Source organism: Amblyomma mixtum, chromosome 7 (genome assembly GCF_055824585.1).
Source record: "Amblyomma mixtum isolate Tamu chromosome 7, ASM5582458v1, whole genome shotgun sequence".
NCBI classification, from domain to species: domain Eukaryota; kingdom Metazoa; phylum Arthropoda; class Arachnida; order Ixodida; family Ixodidae; genus Amblyomma; species Amblyomma mixtum.
In genome coordinates, this window is record NC_143018.1 from 22,213,649 (window position 1) to 22,239,023 (window position 25,375).

General features: G+C 45.8%; 1 long non-coding RNA gene and 1 other non-coding gene across 3 annotated transcripts; both read right to left on the minus strand.

Annotated features, from left to right (window-relative positions):
• Nucleotides 1-5,235: 5,235 nt before the first annotated feature.
• On the minus strand, nucleotides 5,236-13,741 carry LOC149335245 (uncharacterized). Of its 2 annotated transcripts, XR_016284026.1 has the most exons (5): nucleotides 13,627-13,741; nucleotides 13,441-13,498; nucleotides 12,868-13,020; nucleotides 8,734-8,877; nucleotides 5,236-5,418 (listed from the first exon to the last, which is right to left on the minus strand). It is a non-coding gene; the product is annotated as an uncharacterized LOC149335245 (long non-coding RNA). The 2 variants fall into 2 exon arrangements; XR_016284025.1 differs by lacking the exon at nucleotides 8,734-8,877 and having other exon boundaries at nucleotides 13,627-13,733.
• Nucleotides 13,742-15,105: 1,364 nt separating this feature from the next.
• On the minus strand, nucleotides 15,106-15,178 carry TRNAA-AGC (transfer RNA alanine (anticodon AGC)). Its single transcript has one exon. It is a non-coding gene; the product is annotated as a tRNA-Ala (tRNA).
• Nucleotides 15,179-25,375: the final 10,197 nt, after the last annotated feature.

Genomic DNA, 25,375 nt, shown 5'->3' on the forward strand with positions numbered 1-25,375 from the left:
TTGTTTCTTGTAGCTTTTGCTTGTTTTGATTCTTTTGCTTCCGGTAGGAGTAATTGCACAGTTTGCCCTTATGTATCTACAATTGTCAGGCTGTTTGTAATCTTTAATTTAATATTGTGTGAATGGAAGAAAAACTGCTAAGAGGTCTGTTACACTGTCAGGCATTCATTCATGCCTTTTCAAAAATCTGTGGGCAGAATGAGTGCAGTACATTTTATTTGTTCTGCTCAGTAAATAACCTGATTCGAAACTTTGCAAGGATTGTTCTAAACATATTGATTTATGAATGATTGAGTGATTTATACTGCAATCTGGGCCTTTAAATTCTTTTACAGGGGCTGTTGGCTCTTATTGTACTGTCTGCATTATTTTTTCAGTGAGCACAGGTTCATCTGATGGTATGTTCTTCTATGCTTCACCTTTAATGGGGTAAAATGTGTGCTTTACACAATTTTCTTGCCTCAGCAGCTTTGATAACAACTAAAGTCAAGAGCTTTCAACCTGACATCTTAGCAATAAGCAAATTATTTCTACTGCTATTTAATAAGAAAAGTTCAGCTTTGTGATGACCAAGTAACCATATGACCCATGTCCCACATTGAAGTTCTAATCCCTACTGTATCTCTCTGCTTGATGAAAATGCCATCATACCTTTCAATGAAAATTAAGTGCGTCTTGTACTAATATTGCACTTACTTGAAGGAGCTTTAAACCTTTTTTTGCTACAGTCATGAAGGCAGTAGATTAGCTATAGTTCAGGTGAATATAATTTGCTTTCACTGGGCAATTGCCATCTGGATTTACATACGTGCAAGGGAAACATCCTAAACTGAGAATTTGACATAGTTGCAGCTGATATGAACTAATATCACTCAGTCTCAAGCAGAAATCTGTTGGCCACAGTTTCAAATTAAGAATCATAGCTGTTTGCTAATATATGATGCCACACCTTCTCTAGCAAAGCAGCTTCACTGTTCGAGCTGGAACCAAGTGAAACTGTGTAATCAAAACTGAAGTGTGCCTGAAATATCATTGCAAATTGTTCTAGTTAATGACATAATAAAAGCCAAATGTTTGTCCTAGTCAATAGCAGGTCAACTTCACAAGAATGGCAGATTTCGACTGGTCACCAGCTATGGAAACCACAGGGTTGTGTGTGATCTCAGCAGGGGTCAGTTGGGATTTGCCAGACTAAACTGTCTACATTTTCAGTTGATACCAGTCAAAAACCTGCAGGTATTGCAGCTGTGTTAAGGTTTCTGCTGTAATCTTTCTGTGCAAGGTGTGTCCCAGCTGGGATTAGTTCTTTTATAAGGAATTATCTGCTTTTACACTGGCTGAGCTTGAAAAACAGTGGTAGGGAATGAAGTGTGTATATACTTTAGTGACCGCAGTGGGAACTGCTCGAGGAAAGAGCTGGGTATGCACTCGTAGGCGTGGCTGCGAGTGCTCCTGGCCCGTGCAGTTTCGCCCATTTGGGCACCCCAAACTCAGTGCACTGCAGCCGAGAGAATCACAATTTGAGGAATCTAAAAACTGATGCGGATATTATGGTCAGCTATAATAAGAGGCATTACTGTAACTGGTAAAAAGTTAAATATTATATATTAATTTACAAGCCTGCGGGTTAAATGAATATCGTAGCTGTATTTAATCTATTTAAAAAATTGCCACATTCAGTGAAACACTCTGTAGGCCATCACTTTTGGACTAATTACAGCTTGTAGAGTACTTTCTCAAAGATAAATTAGGATTGGCATATATACTTTGCAACTGAAATCTCTCACGTTCACCAGCTGAATTAATTTTTTTATTTTTTTTTGTTTCTGCAATACACACTTTACTTATTTTCTTCTTCAGTGACTACTAAAAATTTCACATTTCAGTAAAAACCAGTTCAGCTGCAAATGTCGGTGCACATACTACGACGCATTTCGCTAGTGATGACTTCTCTGTTGCAAGCGATCAACCTGTGCCAGCTCGCCCCGCTACCCGTGCTTCTGGCCGAAAACCTCAACTGCAGCCATGGAATCAGCATTCTTGAATATGCATGACACCTGTGGTCATGTTGTCCAGGTGGTGATGTACGTGATTTGTGTGCATCTGGGAGAGACAATATGAAGTTAAATTTTTGGGGGGCTACATATATGCGTGTACGACCTAAAGTGAGAGTTGAGAGTGCACTCAAGTGTCCACATATAGTTGTTAAATGCACCAGAGCGTCGAATGCAACAAAACACATTGCTGCAGAGTTTTTCATAGGACCGCAAAAAAAAAAGTAACAGCCAGGAAACGTATCAGATGAATGCTTAGGGTGAAAAAAAATTGTGCACTGTTGCCTGCAGTTTTTTTTTATTATTATGACGTGTGCGCCATATCCTTCTCTGGATTGTTCTGCATGAGCAAAAAAGACCAAACAACACAATTTGATGAGTGTGCTATTTTTTATGTGATACTATGCCAACTGTAGCTCAAATATCCATTCCGCTTCTGAGCAGCTGTCTGTGGAAGGGTTTTAGCAGCTAAGAGGGACCATGCCTAAAGCGTGCGAAGCTGCGGTACGCATGCTCCTCTTCGCTGTTATCGCGGTGGCCGCGTTAATCCCATAGAATCATCGCCTATTGGAATCTCGAAATTGTGTATCTTAAGGTGCAGGTGACAAGAATAAAGCGGATGGCAGAAACAAAACCATCGGAGCCAACGCGCGCAACCGCATCTCGTACAGTGCTGCTTGTGCCGTCTGCCGCGGCATAGTTTCATTTTCGCGCTTTAGGGTCGATTCGTGCTGGCATCACAGCGGTGATGTAACTGTGCCAACAGCCCAACCAAAAATCACCTATTCTGTAAGCGTGCGCGCTTTGGCGTGGGGGCTTCCCGCCAGAAGTCGTCTAACACAGCGGCGGACAAGCGCCGATAGCGTATAGTTTCGCTTTTTCTACCCGGCACTGACATTGCATACGCATTGAACGAATGCCGGAATGGTGTAAACTATCACCGCGAGGCGACTTCCGCGGCATACGATGCGGAAATGATGCAACAATTGCATTATGTAACAGATACAGGCGATCGAGTTTCAATTACGTATACATGGGCTTCGATCTGCGGCAGCTGGACTGGCTCATGAAAACGTAGCACTGGTAAAACGCAGCAACCGCGAACGTAACAGCGGGGTTCTACTCAAGGTTTGTTTTAAAAAAAAAATCAATCCTTCCACTTTTCATTGTGAGGACTATAGAAGCGCCAGCTGCGGAACATCATATAACGCGTACTTCCATCTCGTATCGATATCACCGTTTCGCTGTACCGCACGCATGCACCACGATCAGTGCTTTTAGTGGCAAAACCTATTGAGCACGACCCTTCCTCAAACACACGCACTCACGGTGAACTCTCGTTGTTTCGTGCTCGCTTTTTTAGCTCAAACTTTTGGTCAAATTCTATTCGAACTGAGGGTGCCAGGAGTGGACACGTGTGTGCGGCTCGGTGGTTTTGTAGCCGCGTGCTCTCTTTGAGCAGTCTTATATTTATCTCTGTTGTAAGTAAACTTTTAATTGAGATTTGCGCCAAGACTTTTGAAGATGAAGGCAGGGACCATCACGTTTAGAGCCAAATTGTGCGCGCGCCATGAAAAGGATATATATCGTCGCAACGCCAAGCGCCAATGGTCGGGCATATCTCGACGTCTAATACTTCAAACTCTTAAGGGTCTGAAAATTTGTTCAAATCATGCCGATTTGAAATTAAGAGTAAGGGGACCGAAAAATCATTCACTGGTCTTGTCATTCTTATGCGACCGCAGCACTAGCTGGCAGCATTAGCGGCGCCTCATAGATGCCACTCGATCGGCCTCGCATGTTCTAAAATAAACTGGCCCCACGCCGTGACAGAACAAGGAAAAAAAAAAAAAAAGAACTGCAGTGAAGCAGCCGCAAAGACCACAACCCACACCAAGCAATGCGCGCATAGTGCATGTAATGGCCTTTCATAGACTATCGGTCGGGGGGCTGTGGAAAACACGATGGCCGCGTGCAGCACGCTGCATTGCCATGCTTCATCATCGGTCAGGACAGGTAAACTGTACGGCCGTTGAATAAGCGTGTACTACCGGCAGTTTTGTCGCACTGAAATACGGGATTCTGACGGGACCGAAGTACCTTTTTGTAAATACCGCAGATTTGAATGAAGCGATTTCCGTGTGTACAGTACACACCCTACATACCTCTCGGGCAATAATGGCCCTTAGCAGCTAAGAAAGGTTATAGCAAGAAAAAAATTAAATCTGACATTAATAAGTGATGCCAATTCAATCAGCCACTGTTCTGTTTGAGGAAAGATAGGTCAGAAACGGTAAGAGAAGACTGTAAATCGTATTTACCAAATATCATTTTAATCATTTAGGGCCCTTTGTTAACAGGTAAAAACCAACATTACCCAGTTTGTGCACCCAAAGCATCATCATGAAAAAAGTGCCTTCAAGAGAAATGTAGTTTGCAACAGACTGAAGCTACCGTATAAAAATTGGCAGACGTCTTGAACCTGAAAACAATGGATGAACTAGCCACGTGATGTTTTCCATGTCATGTTGCATGGCATGAATTACCGTGGAAGAGTTTTTTTTTTATGCTCTTTCAGAGTGCAGTTTAGGGAGATAGCAATTTCACTAGCTGCCAGCGAGAGCCAAGTGCTACAGAATCCGCTTCGTTTGCAGTGGGTTGGAACACCAGTAGTGCTAGGACGGTTGCCTTTCTCAAATACCTACAAAGACCATTTAATTAAAAGAGCCCAGATTACAATATTCAGCAAGAGCTTTCCTAGCAGTCAGTGTTAAATGAGGTGGCGGTATAGGCAGAAGCATCCCACACCAGGGGATGGTGCAATCAGGAAAGGTGCTACCTACCTGTAAAAAAATTTGAAATTGGTCCCTCCTACGCATTGAGAGTAAACATGCAGCGCCCACGAACATTAATTACCTGATCTACATTTTCACGGGGCTTCAGTACCCTTCTAGCAGTAGTCTCAAAGCAGCTTGTCAGTGAAATTTCTTTTCCTCATTAACTTTGTGCAGCATTTTCTGCTGCAGGGGCATGAACAGAAAGGCAATATGCGGCTCTGCAGAGGAAACAATGTGGAGGCTGGGTATGGTCTCAACCGACTGTTTTGTAACATGATTTTTCTATAGGGCCAACCAAGTTGTTAGTAATCTATTCATATGCTTCATTAATCACCGACAAGGCATGTTGGTAGGAATACTTTATTTGGCACAGCAGTTCTGGCAGCAATGGGTATATTGTCATTCTGCTTGTAGGCCAAGGTGCAGACTTGTGAGCACGTTCTTGAGCCAGTAGCCTGGAACGATGAATAGGTGCCTTGGACCAGAGAATGCTGTGTCATGCAAGGTCGGTTGCTGCAGTCCCTCCCCTAGTGTCAGCCATATGCAGGGTTGGATGCCATGAAAAGAGAAAACAAAAGTGGGCAGGCTCAGAAAAGTAAAATGCAACTAATAAACCACTAAGAGAAACCCGCAAACAATGCACACACACAAAAAAATGGAATGCATGCAAGAGAGAAAAAGAAAAGGAAATCTCCCAATTGTGTTCAGGAAAGTAAAAACAGTGCTAAATTCTACACAAACCACACAGAAAGACCGACAGGACGGGCGCTGCAGTCTTTCTGTGTGGTTTGTGTAGAATTTAGCGCTGTTTTTACTTTCCTGAACACAATGTCACACGAACTAGCCCAGCAAGAGGTACTGTTAAACATCTCCCAACAGACTATCGCAGCAGCCTACGCACTCCTGTAGTGGCCTTGTGCATGAACATTTGAAAGACCTTAAAAAAAGCAACATTGTTGAAGATGTGCTGGAAGAACCACACACAAAAAGAAGTGTGCACAGAGCTCAAGAGAGAATGAAAATAGTCAAGACAAACAACGAAAGGGTTTCACTGGGTCAGACCAGTACTAATTAAGAGAATCAAATTATCAGGTTTCAAGTCTTGAACTTAAGCTTGGCCAGCCCACAACACTGCCGCATTTCCTTTTGAGGCTTCCGACGCTGGCACACAGGAGGCCAAAAGCTCCATATGCTAAACCCAAAACCTTAAAATAAGAGGGGGGGGGGGGGGGAGGGGGGACACCAAATTTTTGGTTGGCGTCTTTGTTTCAAATATTGCATTGCCCCAGGGCACATATACATGACACATGCTGCACTATTCATATATGCACTATAAATAATTTATTACCGTGTTACTTATACTGAGCGGTTTCGCTTTCTGAGCGCCGGGGTGTGTTATGACGTCACTCCCAAGAGCATCAACCCTGGTCACGCGGGCTCCAAAAGTAGACAAAGGGACTGCTGCGTTGTCTGCTCTCGTACACATGCTGTACATAGCAGGGCTTTTCGAATTGCCGGCCGGTACTACAATATGCTTAGCAAAGCCAAGCGGGTGAGGGGCAACGTTGAGTTCTGAAACCAAGCCGCTCACTTGGGACGATCTCAGTCGGAATACGCGATTTCAGCGTTGTATTTAGCTTTGGAACACTCAGCCCATTCCAAAAGGATAAAAGGGTGCAACAATTTCTGGGAATCTTTTTGGTGATCTCGCGAGTATAATGTGCATTCATAAGCAGATAAAATTTGTTTTGTACAATGCATTTTTAAAATAAATATTTGCTTCCCTTGTGCTTTGCTGTGTATAAAATTAGAGCTAGTTCTCAGCAATCCTGCTGTTCCCGTTGCAGCTTGGATAAGCCCTTGTGATCTAGATGCCAACTGAAAGCAGCATCTGCTTGCACTGGATGAAATGCTCCCAGTGCAGTGCGTTGCTGCTATCCACATTGCACATAAAATAAGAATCTAATCCCACTCAAACAAATATCTTTCCGCGTGGTTTACACAGTCGAGTTTCCTTGCAGTGTGGACGGAATAACAAAAATCTGCGGACAAAAAGACTAAAATGCAGCCGTTAAATGCATTCCTGAGTTAAATATGCTATCTAGGCGAGCTGAAGCATTCAACAAAGAAAATTAAAACTGGGCGTCCAGCAAGCTACTCATTTTGAATTCCCGACGGCCGAAGCGAGAAACATAGCGGCGATAATAATGGACAGTATACATGATCAATTCACAGAAAAAAATTAATGAAGCTGCAAAAGCTGCATTGAAAAGAGATTTGCTTCCCCTGTTTGAGAAAGCTCCTTTTACGAAGTCCATCTCTTTATTATAGGTGGCTACCCTTTCCTTTATTCTTCCCAGCATTTGATGTTCTCTACCAAGTGCGTGTCAACATCGAAATTTTCATTTTGAAGCAGACAATAGTAATAAAATTCACAGCAAATACAACTGAATATTCTAGAGTAGTTCAGATATCAATACAGATAGTTAAAATTACAATACAAACATGTTTCCTCAAAATGCAGCAATAAAACTGAATATTCCACACCAATATTTTACTTCTCATAATTTATAACATCCTAATGCTTACCGAGCATCTCAGTGAATGAGGGGAAATCATGTAGAATGGTAAAATTTGCCTAAAGCATAACTGTGTGCAGGGAAAAACCTCACAGCTTGAATTTGCAAGCTGGCAAGTGGAGGTGCTCTTGTCACAGTTCGCACTGAAAAGGCGTATGACGTGATGTGGCACACTGCTGAGAAACAAAAGATTACACAAAAAATCAATTAACAGCTTAAGCTACAACGCGAGTGAGAGCTTTAACAAGACTGTCTTCCACGCTGCCTCGTGACACCTAGAGACAGATCCAACCATGGAATGCTGTCCCGGATGCATCATTCTTGACGGGACATGGCCCGCCTAACTCTTGTGTATGGGTTTCACCACACTGGAATCCCTAGCCATAACGGGCCCACAGATGCTGGCACATTTCAATTCAAAATCTGTGCAGCAATTTCGGCAGCTGTTTTCCTTCTCACCAGACGAAAAGTGCCTCAGTGATCTGGGCTCTCAATTTGGAAGTTTCGTAAAATTATGCTCACAAGTTCCTGCTCTCTTTTATGGTTCATAAGAGTGGTGGTCATATGTGCTTTTACAAAAGAAACAAAGAGCACCACTTTGAGAAAATGCTGGAAAATTATCTAAACAAAACACTCCGCACGCTTTCAGGGGATTCATAAACTGCTCATTGCACTGCCAGAGATTATTTCAGGCTTTCAAAGGTCGGTTTTTCCATCAGTGAAAAGTACTGCCGTTTCCTGCCTTTCCAATGAAGGCACCCTGCGCTCACACTGGCATCCCTTTCAACAGCAGCAATGCCATGGGACAAGCACCAAGAGATTTCCATAAAAAATATCAGCTTCCTATGACCTTATCACAGCTCGAACCGCAGAGAAACTAGCCTCTGTTTGTTTCTGCAATGGCCTACAAGATTGACGAGGCCTGAGAGCAAGATTTTCAGTTTGATTTTGATGCCACGCTAGGGTGGCGTGGCTCCTCGCATGAGTACATTGAAAGTGCATGAATTCTTTACATTGCTATGACTACGGCTTATTCCACAGAAAATACTTTTGAATGCAGCTATGTCTATCCCTATGCACCAGCCCAAATTAACTGTCGAGTCCGGGAACCTGTACAGAATGAACCAGTATATACAATGCTCACATCATGGACGACAAGAAAAAGACACCCAAAACAGACAGGCTGCCATGCCTTGATACATGTTAGAAGCAAAAATATGCCACGCCAATGTGAACAGACCGTGTGCTGGGCACTCACAGTACCGTTGAAACTTGCGGCAGACCACTGCGTTAATTTCAGTCAGTCCTTTTTTCCAACTTCGCCACTTTCTTGACTGTATCCCTCACAATTCACTCATTTTTCCAGGTAAAGAGAATTCTCCTGATGATTCAAGGTTGCTACACACCCTGTAAAGCCATCACAGCCCTTCAGATAAATATAGTAGAACCTTGCTATTCTGTTATTGATTGGTGTAATGTGCCGTATAACAAACACAAAAATTATGCGTGTTACGCTATTTTTCTTCACAATATAAATCCTGGATAACTTTGTGGAATGATTCCCTGGTGTACATGTCCATAATTTTGTCAAATTCTGACGGCATGGTGCATTCTGAGACCAAGAGGAAATGCCAGCCAAGCTAGTCATCATTTTTCGATACTTTTTCCAAATGCACCTGAGCACTGCGGAGAAGGCTATGAAAAAAAAAAGAGCAGCGGCGGCTCCTCCACACTACACAAGTGCAATGGGACAATGTATCTGAAAACGCCAAGGAATAGTTGATGGACTGGATGTGCCATGAAGCTCCAGCCCCATGAAAAACGAAAATATGGAAAGAACTTGCAAGCGCTAGAAAAGTAGCTTTCCAAAATTTGTGCCAGCACACACACACAAAAAAGTTTTAATGAAGTGAAAGTGCCAATAAATGCCAGGGATTAGGAAATAGTGCAAAACCTGGACATGGAGACAATCACGTGCAGACCAGCAATCAAATTTTTCGAAGCTGCTAATTCAAGCTTCTTGCATAATAAACAGCACTCGCAACATCCAAGAAAAAATACTAAAAGAAGGAGACAAAAAAAAAAGGGGAAGGTGGCAAAAAAGTTTGCAGACACCATCGCGTCAGGATTTAGCATTCATTGAAAAGCAGAGTGCAGTCACCTTGAAATCAGTGGGTGGCCAAGCGCCTGCCTAGGGAATTTCTCAGTGCCCTTAAGTTCTTACGCAAACAACGATACACCACCCAGCTTGCCATATGTGACAATGCCCATGGGAAAAATGAATATTACACACCACACAGCATGTGCAGAGGAGGCAATGGCCACGAGCATTTTGGAGCAGTCTTTGAAGGAAGCCAAAATTCTATTAGGAGCAGATTTCCAGTTTTGTAGCAGGTGACCAATACTGAGAGAAGGTAAAGATATGGATGTGCCAAAGTTTAAAAAACTACTGGCTGCACAGTTTTTTTTAAATGCATATTATTTAAAAGGAAAGTTCATGAGTGCTTTAATGCATACGCCACACTGACATAATAAGACATGTTGCTGACATGCCTAGGCTACTTGCAGCTGCTTGACGCATCTGGAAAGAGAGAACTCTTCCCTCCCGTTGTAAGGAAAGGGGGGTGCCAGCCTGTCCCTACCACACCCGAGGCTCGTCACTAACCTGTTTGCAGGTGCTGGTGTACGAGCAGCCACGACCCTAGCCATGCAGATGTGCCACTGCTATAGCTACTGCTTATCGCTGTCACATGACTTGGCCTTTCTGCAGCAGATTTCAGTTTTCCTCCATGCGCCGCACCTATTATTGCTGCGTTGCCGGCTGATCTGCGCCACTGTGCAGCTGTGGTCCAGCCCCTTCTCATATTACCAACGCTGTCATGGATAGCGTGCTTCCCAAATTAAATAAGCTGCAGTGTGTCACATCAGGGCGAAGCTCTCAGTATTGACGGCCACGCTGCCTGTGAAGGGCTCTTTGCAGATGTTCTGCAGCAGGATGGCAGTGTCATCATCAGCCTGACTGCGCCCACTGCAGGGCCAAGGCCTCTCCCTTGTCTCTCCAATTAACCCTGTCCTTCGCCAGCTGTGTATCCCGGCCGCCGTATCCCGGCAAACTGCTTAATCTTATCCACCCACGTACCTTTCTGCCGCCCCCTGCTATGCTTGCCTTCTTTAAGGACCCTTAAGGACCAGCGGTTATTTTGCCTTCAGATTACATACCCTGCTCAAGCCACATTCGAGGCTGAACGGTAGCTATGCAGTTAAAAGGTTTCGTGTGCACATTTTAAAAAATTGATCAGGAATCATTTTTTACCAGGTAAGTGGATATATTCAGGTCGCTTTCAGTTTGGGCATATTGCCGCTTTGCACATAGTTTTTCTGCAGTGCTACGAGGTACGCCTTAATGAGGTTTCACTGTACTTATGAGTAGTAAGGTTGCTGAATTTGATGCGTCTCAACGTGAAATCTGAACTGACTGATACACCTCCTGCAGTGAGGCCCATGACCCAAGTGTAAAGGTGAAGTTCTGATCTACTGCTATGCGATGCATTCAGAACAGGTGCTGCCCTTGATGGCCTCGCAGATAACTTTGACAACAATGGCAACACAGACATCAAAGTTCGCTCTCCACCATTGGTGCCATGTTTACTGCTGCTCTTATGTCATTTTCCACAGTGGCCCACTCACAACTCACCTCAATCCTGACCGCGGTGCCAAACCAGCAAACAACCTAGAAGTGGTACTGTGCGGATGGATCTTATGGCCATGCCACTGCTCTAATTACATCACACCACTTTCTCTCACTCCCATGGCGACATTCCGAGCAAAGGTGGGGGAAGGAGGAAGTTGGAGCACCACAAAAGCCAAATGTACAACAGGGACACAATGCAGTGGCCTCGCTCAAAGCTCTTGCCCAGAGCTCAAACAGCACAGGCATGTCTGGCTGAGCTTACAACTTTTGTCACACCCAAGTTGACAGCTCACCAGCCACACACACCACAACAATCACACACGCCAACAGTGCAAGATCTGGCGATATGATGTTAAGCCATCTGTGCTTTAACCAACCCGAAATTCTTACCACTCAGTCCAGTGGATGACCTCGGTTCTCTCCGGCGATACACACAGCCATTACTGTTCACAGCTATGGTAAATTATCATTTCGACCTCTCAGATTCCCTCATCAAGTGGCATGAGGGCAATTGAGCAATAACTACAATTTCTGGGTAAACCCTCCCTGAAGGGGCCACAGAAAATCCTCCACCAAAGCTGAAAATTATATTGTTTGAACAGCAATTACTTTTTGTTGTTTATTTATCAGTTTATCTGTACCTCAACGGCCCAAAGGCAGCATTACAAAAGGGGTGGGCTGACATGTAACCTCCTGCCGCAGAATTTTTCACAAAAGGTAAACTGAAGAGCTAAACTGCCCATCCCCACCCTTGAGGCTTTTTTTCCTCTCATAATTCCTACTGCACTGGAAGTCCTACGTTGGTGCTTGAACCTGAATGCCACACACCCATAGGTGTGCTGCACACATCTTTTATCAGCATAGCACCATGTAAGATCATGACAATGCCGCATTTGAGGTCAAGAGGTGCAAGTACCCAAAACACTAGGTACGAAACAAAAACACTAATGCTGTGCGAGTCATCCCTGTGCTCCATCTTTTGGCTGCCTCAAAAAGTGAAACTACAACAAATATCTACTTTTAACTTGTGGGGAAAAAAAAGAGACAAACATAGAAGGAACAACACAAACAATGCCTCGTCCTTATCTTTCCATGTGTTCTTCAAATGCGGGAACTACTCCCTCATTCAGCTACCTGCCCTACTTACACTCGTCTATGGCTTCTCGCCACTGCTTGTCTCTAGGAGCACAAACATTCCCAGTTTCACAGCAGGAAGCCCACTTTCAAAATTACAATTTGCTTGATCCGGGACAGCCTAGTTGCTTTGTTCACTATACAGGCAGACTTTGTTCACTTGGGGTTTGCAGGTGAATGCCATCTTAAGAGTGAATATTTCCAAGTTTTCTTCTTGTTTCTTCTTTCCCTGTGATGGCTAGGGCGAAAAACTACCGCCCACCCGATGCAAGGCAAATAGCCACGTAATTATTACCACAATGACCTGTCACACACTGCAACAGTGCCTTGCGAGCTCTATGCACCTCAAAAGCTTCCAAAATAGCAAAGGACATCAAGCACCTTGTCCACAATGTTCATCTCCTTCAGGTTTCTCTGAAGCATCACCTGTAAAAAGGCTTTAAGCTTAGAGGCCTTAAAAGAACGCTTGCTTTTCCAGTTGCCTCATGCAAGCACCTTCCCCATGTAAAGCCGATGCTCAGTGCAGGTGGCACAGCACTCGTTTTAAAATTCACAGAAGGTGGAGAGCTCACCCTGTGGCGCCTTAAAGCCTTTGCTGCTTCCGCATTCTATCGTCCCATTTTGTTCAGCCTCTGCGCCAGCAAGAGAACGCCGGACTCGATGCAGGAATCGGGAAGGTCCCTGCATACGAGTAAACTGCATTTCGGTTTTTCAAGTGCTGTCTTCTGAAATGAAAATAAATTTAAAAGAAGAACATGTTTACGCGCTGCAGACACCAAAGCGTAATCGCTTATCTCGCCGCAATTAGTGCCCCTGTTTCGGAAAGCGGCTCATATGGATAAACAGCAACACAACTGTAAAATGAACCATTAAATCAGTAGTCTATACACTTTCCTATTAGCGGGGGCACAAAAAATCGGACCGCGCACAAAACTCACCGCATAAACGGTTAGTTCAACTGGACTGTTGTCAAAAGTTTCCCGCCTTTTTTTCAGGCGCACGCTAACCATGCCTGTTTTACATGACCAAAAGTTACGTTGGGCCGGGCTGACAAAAGGTACAAAAACATACTCAGCGCATATTCTCTTCTGTCGAACTGCACTGAGCTTTTGAGCAGAACTCAGGATAAAACAGACGAGTCTCACCTTTACGGCCTTTGTGTCCACTGCCGGGCAAGCGGGCTCAGTGCTAGTCCTGGGTGATCTGCAAACACAAAATATTCGGGCGCAAGGAAGTTCAAAATGAAATGCCGAATGCCATATAACGGGCAATAACTCAATACATACAGTACATACATACCAAAAGACAGGAAGAATAGAGAAATTACTCACGGGCAACACGAGCGCGCGTAGCTCCCACCGTCCGGCCATTCTCCTACTGCAAGCAATGCTCGGCTCGGCTGTAGCTCGGCTCAAACATGACAAAAACAACAAAAAATTGGCCGGACGTGGCGTCATTTTTTAAACCGGATGCGACGTCACGGGTGAAAATAACGCTTGCGTTATTGCGACCGGGTCGCAGGAGACACTTCCGGTGTTATTTGCGTCGCAGGCTCTGGAGTACATGCGGTAGCCGCTACACACTTGAGTGACAGGGGCAGACAGAAGTTGACGTACGGACCTGCATCCGTAACTTCTTTTACTCCGAGCGGTCGTGTGAGCAGTGCTGCGGCCAACAAAGCCTTACGAGGTAGACCAGCGAGCGGAGTGTTTCACTGGCGTCGCGCTGGCAGCAATATACAGAAACCGAAGAGGCTTCTTTTGTGGTATATAGCCCATGTTTGTGTCTCTGCAGGACGCTTGAATAGGATAAAAACTGGCGCACCTCTATGGTGGCACACGGCCGACTGCACCTGGTTTTCCATTAAAGTGGCAGAGGCAGGCTTAAACAGGACGCATGACTGAACCTGTGGATGGTCAGTTTTTATTTGACCGCTGGTTGTGTCCGCCTGTACAGCCTCTCATGATCAACAGTAAACGCGCTATAAAAGTGTATAAAGTGGGTCGGCGAGGCCCCAGTTTACTGTCAGCTCTGTGTGGCGCTTCTGTAGACGTTATTCGGGTTTACGGCGCCACGAAAACACAGAGAGCAGAAACGGTCGGCCATAGCGGCCCCTCACTGTCCTTAGAGCTTAACCCACAGCTATGTCCTTGGTACCTCCTCCCGTCAAAAGTATACGGCCCAACGGGTTTGCTTGTGAGGCCTGCAGCATGTCTCGTTATGCATCCTCAGCGGCCGCAATATCCCGAAAAAGGAATTGCTTCATGTCCTCAATCCTCCCAAACAGTGGACTGCTAGATGTGCTAGGGTGCCCCGCTAAACAGCTTCGAAGCAAACTCCTTGGGCAGTATACTTTTGACGGGCGCTCTACATGGTCTTAAATACAGGAACTGATGAGACCGTTCATCGTTGAAAAGATTGAAAAAGACTTATGTTTGGTAAAAACAGTTGAAATGGCGACATCTGAAATTCCGATTAGATATTCCTTGATACCTTTAATATCTACCCTTCAGCATGACATTCTTCTGCCACCGTGGTAGCTCAGTGGCTGTTGAATTTGACCGCTGAGTCCAAAGCCAAATTGTCCAAGCCGAGTTTCGATGGCGGTGAAATGAGAAAACGCCCGTGTGTTGTGTCAGGTAAGTGAATGTTAAAGAACCCTAAGTTATCGAAATTAATCGGGAGCCCTTCACTGCGGCCTCTCGATAGCCCACCCGCTGGCTTTGGGGCTTCGAACCCCACATTCTTTATATACACCTTTCTTAACACCACCCCGAAACGAAGCTGGCACAACGAAAAAAAAATGGTCGTGGAGGTGCTGGGTATCGATCCCAGTACCTCTCGCATGCTAAGCGAGCGCTCTACCATCTGAGCTACACCCCCAGACGTGGCACGCTCTCGCGTGGGTGATTCTTTAGGGCGATTTCGTCACATTTGTTTTCGCTGTAGTCGACCCCGAATGAATCCGGTTGCGCGCTCGCTTCAAGGAATACGTAACCCAATGCATTGTGAATGATCACTTCTGTCTTACCCTGTTATTAATCCTTTGCTTTTCTTGCTCCCGTTTCCTTGTTCTCCTAACGCATGACCACACTTGATCACTCTAATCACGGAGAGCAGAAGTGCACACGTGCTTCAGTCGTTGTCTTGGAAGGAAGCTTATTCAGAAGTATGCGCTGGCCTTTTGGCTTATGCATAACGTTTCTCCATCTGTAGTGGACCTCTTAACTGATGATAAGTGGTAAGAAGTGGCAGATAAAAGGGAATAGTCCCCCCCCCCCCCCCCCCCCCCCGCTTCCATGATCGGGGATAGTCCCCTCCTTGCATTCAAGCTAGAAGGCTCATGAGAATCGGCCGACGCTATTGGTTACAAAGCGGTTCTTTGATTGGAAAAACTGCTTTGTTCTTGAGTTGTATCCGACTATAGTGCCATCTGTCGGCCGCCAGTAGCAGACACTGCGCTTCTCATTGGAAATACTTTCATTTGTCTTCGATAGGAGACTAAATATTGGTATCAGATGATTCGCGAAGATGTTCAAACTCATGGCCCACTCTTCCTTCGCGCTGCAGAATCTCACTTATCAAATTCTTCTTGCGTTCACATGGACTAGTCCTGACGGTCATAGGTAATCAATGGTAATCAACCCTATAAATACAGGCCAACTTCAATTTTTCCTCAGCGTCCCTTTTAATCAAGCGGCGGAAAAAAACAAAGTCTGCAGAGACACTTAAGACTGCTTACCTCCTGCCCGCTCACTTTGGGAAAGCAGTCGCCGCGCACTGCAGCGTGATGTAACCGGATTTTACGCAGCTAGTAATTCTACCTCTGCATGATACGTAGCCGCCGCACCCTTTCTGATATGCGCGCTAACTTCCTGATGGCAGTCGCCGCCTTACCGCGGCCCGCGCTCCGACTTAAGGGTATGACGCCATAGCTAATGGGTTAATGGCCATATTTGCAGAATCGGCCTTTCTCTACTTAAAATTCGTTAACATTCACCACTTCCCTGGGATGGGATGGCAGGTGCTACCACCGGTTGAATTTATGTGATTCAGTTTGCGAGTGCTGGGTTTAGCGCGTCACTGCAACCTTCCGTCGTTTTCTGGTTCGTAACATTACCCGGCGCCATCGAGCGAAAGTCCCGAACAATCGCTGAAGTACTGAGGTACGAGGTGAGGACGGATATCGGCAGGAAAGGCATGCAGCAGAGTACAGACTTCCTACGGCGATTAATGAACTAGTCTGATAATTATGGTCCTCGCGGTTTGATGACCATCACTTGTCAAGAACCACACGCCATAGGCTAAAGATGCGCCGGATGGCATGGGCGGGACAATGCCGTCTTGTTTCGTGTCGTCCTGACGTCCTAGCTGCAGTGATCCTTCGCGTGGCCGTATGGTTAGGGAATCGGGGCCGCGTCTTCGTGTCGTTACTCCGTCAGTACTCCGGACGGGGTGAGCTAGAGTGGCAGGTCAGCTCGGGCTGGGCCGGTGCCCAGCGGCGGGATCCGGGAGCCTCGGACGACATTGTAAGCGTCGATGCTGCCCGGCTCAGATGAGGACGAACAACAGCGCATGCACAAAGATGTAGTAATGCGGTGGCAAGCCAATAAATAGAAGAAGACATGATGACAGGATTATACACGATTCAATCGTTGCAGTTCTAGCGAGAGTATTCCGTCCCGGGCCACTTCCCACTTCGCAATCTTCTGCTCTGCAACGATATTTGAACACGCCCAGTCCTTCAGAGCTTACTCTGGTCACCAGATGTCTTCTAACCTTAAATGAGAGCTCTATAAGGTACTATAAAAAACACAATAAAGTAGACCAAGATAGGCTTCGTAAACCCGAATATTTTCGTTAAAAGCGAGTAAGTCCACAACGCTCTCTACACTATGGTTTGCGCACATTCCTATCCGCTGTTATTGCAGTGCAGAGATCTTTGTGATGAATGTGAAAACAAAACGATCACGCCCCCCACGTGGCTATGCGGGGCCGCAGAGTTTCCACAGTCGACGTGTCAAGCCTTGGTAGACCACTCGCTGAGCAACAACCCCCACGTTGTCCCACGTCACGCACTCGCACGTCCTTAGCACCGATTTCCCCAAACGCTCAACCTAGCATCCCGTATGATGAGTCCTCGTAGGCCTTTCCCTTTATCATTAGCATCATCATCATCAACAACAGCAGCAGCAGTGTCTTGACTAGGCCCACTGCAGGAAAGGGCCTCTCTCATATAACTCCAATAAACCCTGTCCTAAGTCGCTGCAACCAACTTAACCCCTCCAACTTCCTAGTGTCATCCGCACCTTACTCTCTGCTATCCTCTGCTACGCCCGCATGCCTTTTCTTGGAATGCAGTCCATTACTGTTAACGACCATCGGCAATCTTACTTCCACGATTCATACCCTAATCATGAACATTTTTTTTTTCTGAAACAGCGAGAGATATCATTAGAGAAAAAAAAGGGTGCGCTCATAGCTTGCTTTCTCTCGGTGGGGAAAAAGAAATAGTGGATATTTTCGTAAAAAAATTTTGACGCCAAAACCGACCGCACACAGTAAGAGAGACGGGACAAGCCCAACACTGTGTGTTGTCTCTTTAGGCGCTAAATCCTTTTAAGAAACTATGCACTGACTAGTTCCCCAGCAAGTACTACTAAATGCTGGCTAGTTTCGACGTTCAGCGTGACACTGAACTCGAGGAGGAGTGAAGAGCAAACAGAGAGCGCTATCAAAACATTTCTAAGGCAGGAGGTCTCTTTGTGTCCTCTGTCGCCCGCGTGTCGAGCTGAGCTGATATTTAATATGTAAGTGTGGCAAATTCTGAGCCATTTGCCTGTAGTCTCTGCAGTGACAGGATTTTCCGCCTATAAAAAGAAGAGATGATTAACTTGATGAAACGTTCATTTATTATTTGTAAACCGCACAACACAAAGCGTAGAAGAAAAACAGTGATAGGAGATGTGTAACGGTTAAAAGAGCGAGGAAAGAACGCACGACAAACGAAGAAACACACACAATTCAAGTGCTTACCACCAAGTTAACAAGTGCTTACCACCAAGTTAACGCTGTAATTATTTAAGCGATGCGAGGTTGCTGCAGTAGACAAGAAACGTATGGACGTGTCTACGGGCAGAGTACAAGCTGTCGCAGTTTGTGTATCGAGAGCGCGACAGTGCTTGAAACAGCTCAAGTTCTTCGTAGTGCGACAAGGGAAACCTTTTCACACATATGAAGGTGGGGCATTGATTGTTTTTCGATGATACGTTGGCTATATGTAACACACAATCGATCAATGACATACCGCGCGATGAACAAGAAATGTGCCACAATGAGAAAACACGAATGGTCAGCATGTAATGAGCACAATACACTAAAGATGCTGTTTGCTGCAACACTATATATTAGGCCTGAGGTGAAATAAATCCTCTCACTTAACACAGGTGCCTACCAAGTGCGCAGATAGAAGTGTGCTTCTCAAGGCCGAGATACCTTCAAAGGCATCTGAACATGGCCGATGACATACACAATATTTCTGGTATATGATTATAAGGAACGGTTTCAAAAGGATCATCACTGACATCAATCCATCTATTGCAAAACTCGATGGGAATGAAAGAGTTTTATTTAGCTATTTGCAGAGTAAGTAAGTGCAGTTTTTCTCCATTAGCAGCAAGTATTAGGCGCAAGTAGCCACAACCGCATAATTCCCTTCTGCTATTTCACCTTGTATTCAGCTTGTAGACGGCACAGTGCGGTGGTATGGTCCACCAACAAGTTTCCTGTGATTGGCTTCTCCTCGTACGTACTGCAAACACGGGTTGATAAAAGGACTGCTGCGCTTCTACCCGCTAATTTTGACGGCCACAGAAAGTTAGTCATGTTCCAAAGAGTTGAAATTCATGCTCCGATTTTCGTTCTTGAACGCCAACCGGGAAATGGTGGTAACCACGGAAACTGTTTTTGTATTCAAGTAGTACGTTAAAGTTTCTACTTACAAGAGTAAAAGTGCAGGCTAGTTGCTTTTTCATGCTCAGAAAGCAACGCTAACGGCATGTACGAATGCGCATGGTCGGGACACAGCGCTGTTTGCTTCCTGTTTGTGTATCCGTTCCTGACCTTCCCGCAGTGTTAAAGATTCACTTCTAGTTCGTCTGAAACTTTGATCTTAGAGTTTTCCTACATTCAAGTGCTCAAAGAGTTATAGAGCACAACAAATTGCAAATTCGCGTCGCCAAAATGCTACACACTGCAAAATCAGTTAATAAAATCTTCGCATTTCAGGCGCTGACTGGTTTACACTCATCACAGCTATTGCATCAGCCTGAACAGCTATAACTTATACAAATCATTTTGCGCCAACAGCGCAGTCCTGTTGCAGGCAGCCGGAGAAACGGCTACCAAACACTGATAGCCGACGCGCATTCCACATCTCCCACGCACGCGCTAAAGAGGGTTTTCCAGCAAAGCATATAACCTAGTCAGAACAATGCTTAGGCTCTCAATACAAAGGCGAATGTAATGCGGGAACCCGGACTCGCACAGCGGGAATCCCAAGGGCAAGTCCACAATACGTGCCGACCGTCTCACTCATGGGGTGGTGGGATGGGAACAAACGGATTGAATAAAGAGCATGGACACCAGAATACACGGTACTTCGATTGCCATAGAAATAAGTTGAAAGAGAAATGCTCATAACGTAGTTGGACAAGAAATACTCGGCCGGCTTCGATAAGCGTGTTTGAATTCAACGATATGTGCCTAGGTATTATGAACAAGTGGATGAGGTCCCACTGTATGTAAAGTTAACGTTTTGAGCGGTTGCCGCTTTTCCTAGCTGAGCGTTTGTAAACCAAATCTCTGGCTCCTGTTGGTCAGCTTAACCAACGAATCACAGCTGCCTGAGCGTAGAAATTGCGGGATAGCTTATGACCCATCTGAATTCGTGTGGTCTCCTGCACTACCACCGAGCCACCGTATGAGGACTCAGTACGGGACTAGGCAGTGCTGGACTTCATCTGTTCTCTGTAAAGCCGAATGGTATTCGCTGCCGTTGCATGAGGCTAATGGCGGCATTACAAGCTGTTTTAATTCATGATCAGGAAGTGCGAGGGACGTCGGAAAATGTCAGGACGGCATCACTATATATCCAGTAGCGCCATGGGAATGACTCCTGTATGGGCCACATACACCAGCAGATACTCTGAGGGATTAACGAAAATCTGTATCCGTGCAACACCACCAGCTGGCATGTTGAGCAGATATCTGTTGGCCTGGACTCAGTAATAGGGTCCGGGCTTCCTTCAATAGCGAAAAGAAGCATTGATGGAGCAGGCAAATTAAAGAGTACCAGGCGCTTTCTTCAGGGTCTAAAGTACCCTTCGACAATGCGTGGAGACATCAACTTGGTCATACCAGGATTTCCAGATAGAGCTGCAGTAGCGGCGCTGCTAACTTGCAGTGCCAGGTCAGGAAAGTGGGAAGCTGGATTGTGTAAATTATGCGACCCTTTTTTTGAGGGTTTGCAGGATGAGTCGTCAGTTTCTTCGTCACTTATTGGACAAAATCTATGACATCGTTTCTGAAGGTGCGTCTGTATTCCCGGGCGGAGAGCACCGCTGCAAAAAAACCTTGTCAGATCCACCGCCTTTGCAGTGAAGCCGATGCCACAGGAGCTCGCACAGCAATGCCGCGGCCGACGCCGCGCAGCCCAGCGCGTAGACGAAGAGGTACACGTGGAAAGGCGGCGGCGCAGCGCTGGGGTCCTTGACGTCCACAGCCTTCGGCTTCTGATGGCGAGCGGCCAAGCCGGCTTCAATAACAGCCCGCAGTGTGCGGCGGTGCTGGTACCTGCGAGAGAGATCGTGGACGTTAAATAACACCATGGCTTACCGAAAAAGCGCACGAGTGAAGAATATCGTACGCCCTTGCGCTCGGGATCTCTTTGCACTGCAGTTAGTGTCCTTTTAATGGGTGAGAGAACAAACGCGCGTTAATGACATCCTAGTCGAAATCAAGAGGAATAAATGGGCTTGGGCAGGGCATGTAACGCGAAGGCAAGATAACCGCTGGTCCTTCAGGGTGACGTAGTGGATTCCAAGAGAAGGCAAGCGTAGCAGGGGCCGGCAGAAAGTTAAGTGGGCGGATGAGATTATGAAGTTTGCGGGGATACGATGGCCGCAACTGGCAAAGGACAGGTTTAATTCGAGAGACATGGGAGAGGCCTTTGCCTTGCGGTGGGCGTAGTCAGGCTGATGATCATGATGATGAGGAGTGTCCTTTACCGTCAAAATATAAGCTTTGACTAAGCGAACAGTGAGAACGACCAGACTAGAATTGACTCACTTAAGAGGAAACGGCAGAAGTGCGTACTAGTTTCCCAGTAAGATCCAAAGTTTGTTCGATGAGAGAATTTCAGAGCGCCTTCTCCTTTATAGGCTCCTTAAGTGAATCACTAGTGTTGATAACGTCCTGAAGAGAGCGGCGGATCGGTAAAAAAAAACTACTGAAGTTCAAAACGGGAGAGGTGCTCGGGTGCACTGTAAAATACCCGTCAGCCCTGCAGGAACCGCAACCGTTCCATTATATGCGGGAGAGGGTTAAGGACAGTTACAAAACCATAAAAGCCTAGAGTAAACGAGGCGTAATGCCTGGTCATCGGCCACGCGTATATGGTTAGAACCGCAATCAGACTAGAGAAAAGAAGCAAATTGTTGCCGGACGTGGTCAAAGCTGTTGATAATGTTTTTAGTCGATTTATTTCCAAAATGTAAGTGCGACTTTATTAAAGTCGCAGTGAGCCCTGCCGCGGTGGCTCAGTGGTTATGGTGCTCGGCTGCTGACCCGAAAGACGCGGGTTCGATCCCGGCTGCGGCGGCTGAATTTCGATGAAGGTGAAATTCTGGATGCCCGTGTACTGTGCGATGTCAGTGCACGTTATAAAGAACCCCAGATGGTCGAAATTCCCGGAGCCCTTCACTACGGCTTCCCTCATAGTCTAAGTTGCTTCGGGACGTTAAACCCCAATTAACCAAACTAAAGCCGCAGTGATTCGCACCAGTCTTGAAGTCCGATGAAGGTGTGTAAAAAAAAATGCTATAAAATGGCGCCAAGATACCTTTGGCAGTTCACTGCTTTCCTTCGGGGCCTCAGCGTAACAGACACCGCATAAAACTAGCGGGATTGCATGTCCGATTCGACATGTTTGCACATACAACCCTGAGGAAGGTGTAAACCATACGCTTACCTATGCGGGTTGGTGTCGTAAAGGGCGATACTCCGATGCTCCATTAAGAAATGCTGTCCAAGGACAAGATTCCACCACGATGCTTCTGCGACCATGTCATCGCTACACACGGACAGAACAGCGTGAGAGCCTTCTCTGCCCAAGCGGAAGCAGTGGTCGATCGCTCGATTTCCTTGAATGCAGTCGGGGTAACAATTCTGAAATATTTTCATGATCGCTTCTATATCGGGTGACATTTCTCGCCCATAACTGATCACGTCATTCACTCCTAACTAATGGTTCGTTGCGCAAGGCTGTACTAAACCGTTCTCGATGAGAAACTTCAATTCTGCTATAGTTCCGATTCCTTTTGAAATTCTTGGGACGCTTTGTATCGCAGTGATCGTTGTTTGAATATAGTTACCTAAGAAAAACATGCCGAAGGACCATGCAACAAGAATTACACTGCATTTTGCCAGCCTACATGGTGGGCTCTGATTTAACATGCCACCAACAAGAAATAGGCAAACGTCACACAGGGAGACTGAGTGTTTCCTTGGAAAAAGCTTAACGGTCATCCACAGGCCCAGGCAGAGGAAGGAGCCGAGAGCCACTGAAGTGACTATCAATCAGGTGAACGAAATCCATGAGTCAATAAAGGTTATTTGCATGACAGTACCACGTTGAGTAAAGAAGCAGAGCACTAATGGACAAAATTGGGTGTGTTTAAACATGTGTGGAAATTGAAAGTAGGAGCCGGTGTAAGGAAGTATTATAAACTCTACCTCTGAATAAAATTGTACGTCATTCCTGGCTCTGGTGAGGTGCACACTGTTATTCAGTGCTCTGTATGCGTCCAGAAGGGCTGCAGCTTCAGGCATCATCAGAGCGATTTCAACGAAATCTGTTCCTATCCAGAACTCCTTCCCTTTCGGAAAGGAGTTATCCGGTCCATCTTCAATCAAAAACATTTCAGGAGCTTCGACAATCTTTCGCTGGTGGCATCTTCTGAATCGGCTTGTGGTAGCATTGATGGTAGCGGTAGTGACACTCGTCACCTGGCAGAGGCCGCTGCGAAACTGCGTGAGAACCTCCTCGTGTGAATCTGTAGAAATAAACCAACGCATATACGTCAGCTGTTGAACGCAAAGTACGGTTACGTTCTGCATTTGGCGGCTTTGGTTCCAAGTCGCCGGCGCCACGAAAGACGACGGAGGCTTCGAATCCGCGAATCTCTTAAAAGATTTCAATAAAAGTTTTCTACTACTACTACTACTACTAGAACCAGGGAGTAAATACAAGCCGCTTCTGTACGGAGAACGAGAGAGAATTTTTCCGCGGCACAGAGCAGCTTCCTCCTTTAGCCGCATAAGGCACAAATTCGCACAATACGTCTTCGAGCGAGTCCTTCACGAATTTCAGTGGTACCGGCAGGTCGTTAAAGTGTCCCTCTAACTCTGGTAATTTCTGGGGTGAGTAGAGGAGGACAGATCTCTCGGGGGATGCCTTCGAGGCTTCCATAATGCTGAGCATTGTGGAACTTAGTCCAGCTGACAGGGCGCTGGTATCAGTTACGGAAAGAAGGCAGCAAATCCGCAAGAAAGTCGCCCTCGAAGATTGCTTAGTACGCATCACGCATAGCGAGACGATGGTCTTATAATCACCAATATCGACTTTCAGAGGCTTCGCATTTTCATGTTGCTGCGCTTTGCGTCTACAGTAGTTCAGACGTTAAAACACTACTTTACAGCCATATTTCGCGGTAACGCTTTCAAAGAAGGAGCGCCTTCTATCACCAGTTTCGGTGCAGTATGCTCACAGAACCAGAAATTTCGTATTTGTAACGAACAACGTGAAAGACTCAGCAACGTCAACCGCAGTATCTTCAGGTGAGCTGTGTGAAGTTGTGAACTCGACTGCGGGGCTTATACTGAAGAGGGCCCATTAGCAAGTTCCTTAGAAATGAAAAAAAAAAAAGCGGGAGAAAAAGCACGCAAGTGAATGGCACCGAAAAGCGCAGTGTTTCTCTCACTTCTTGGGCTACGTTCGATAGCCTTATAGGAAACCGCTTCACAGTTCCAGAAGGTACACAGTCGTGCGCGTCCACTCAAACTTGTGGGGGTTGTGTACCGAGAACAGTGAGAAGAGAAAAACTTTCGCATTGTTGAAGGAGGCCGATAAGGAAGTACTTTTGAGCAACCGCTGGATTGTATTGAAAAAGCGACTCCATTGAGCTCTATGTTTGCTTTGAAAAAAACTTCGGAAAACGGCGGTCACTCCTGGGACAAAGAAAAATAATGCTGAAGTGCAAGATTCATCTCTCTCCGGGAGAGATAAACCAGCTTGACCAAAGCCGCGGCTGCGGCTTTGGTCAAGCAGCCGCGGGTGCCTTTGTTCTCAGAGAACAACAGCCATTGCGTGTTACGTAGAATCGAAACTCGCTTCAGACACGGGCTCTTCTGGGACCATTAATGCATATGTTATCGATCCCCTCCCCCCCTCCTTATGTAATACCCCACTTAGGGGCCTTTAAGGGATAATAAATGATGATTATACGGGCTTAGCGTGAAAAGCGTTAAAATCTAAGCATAATCACGGTCACCCAGTGTTTTTTCATGTCTCAAAACTTCATAACTGTGAGAGAAAACGTGATCAACTGCGGCTCCATGAGCAGAAGGACATCGGAGCATCACCTGAAGATATCAGTGTTGTTGCTAATGGTGAAGAAGTGCACATAGCTCTGTTCTCTGTCGTTTGTGTTTCTAGCTCATAGTAACCACCCTACGCGCCTGCTTAGTGTTAGAGTTATAGTTTCATCTGCCGTATTGGTGTCCAAAGCATCCAAAGACATT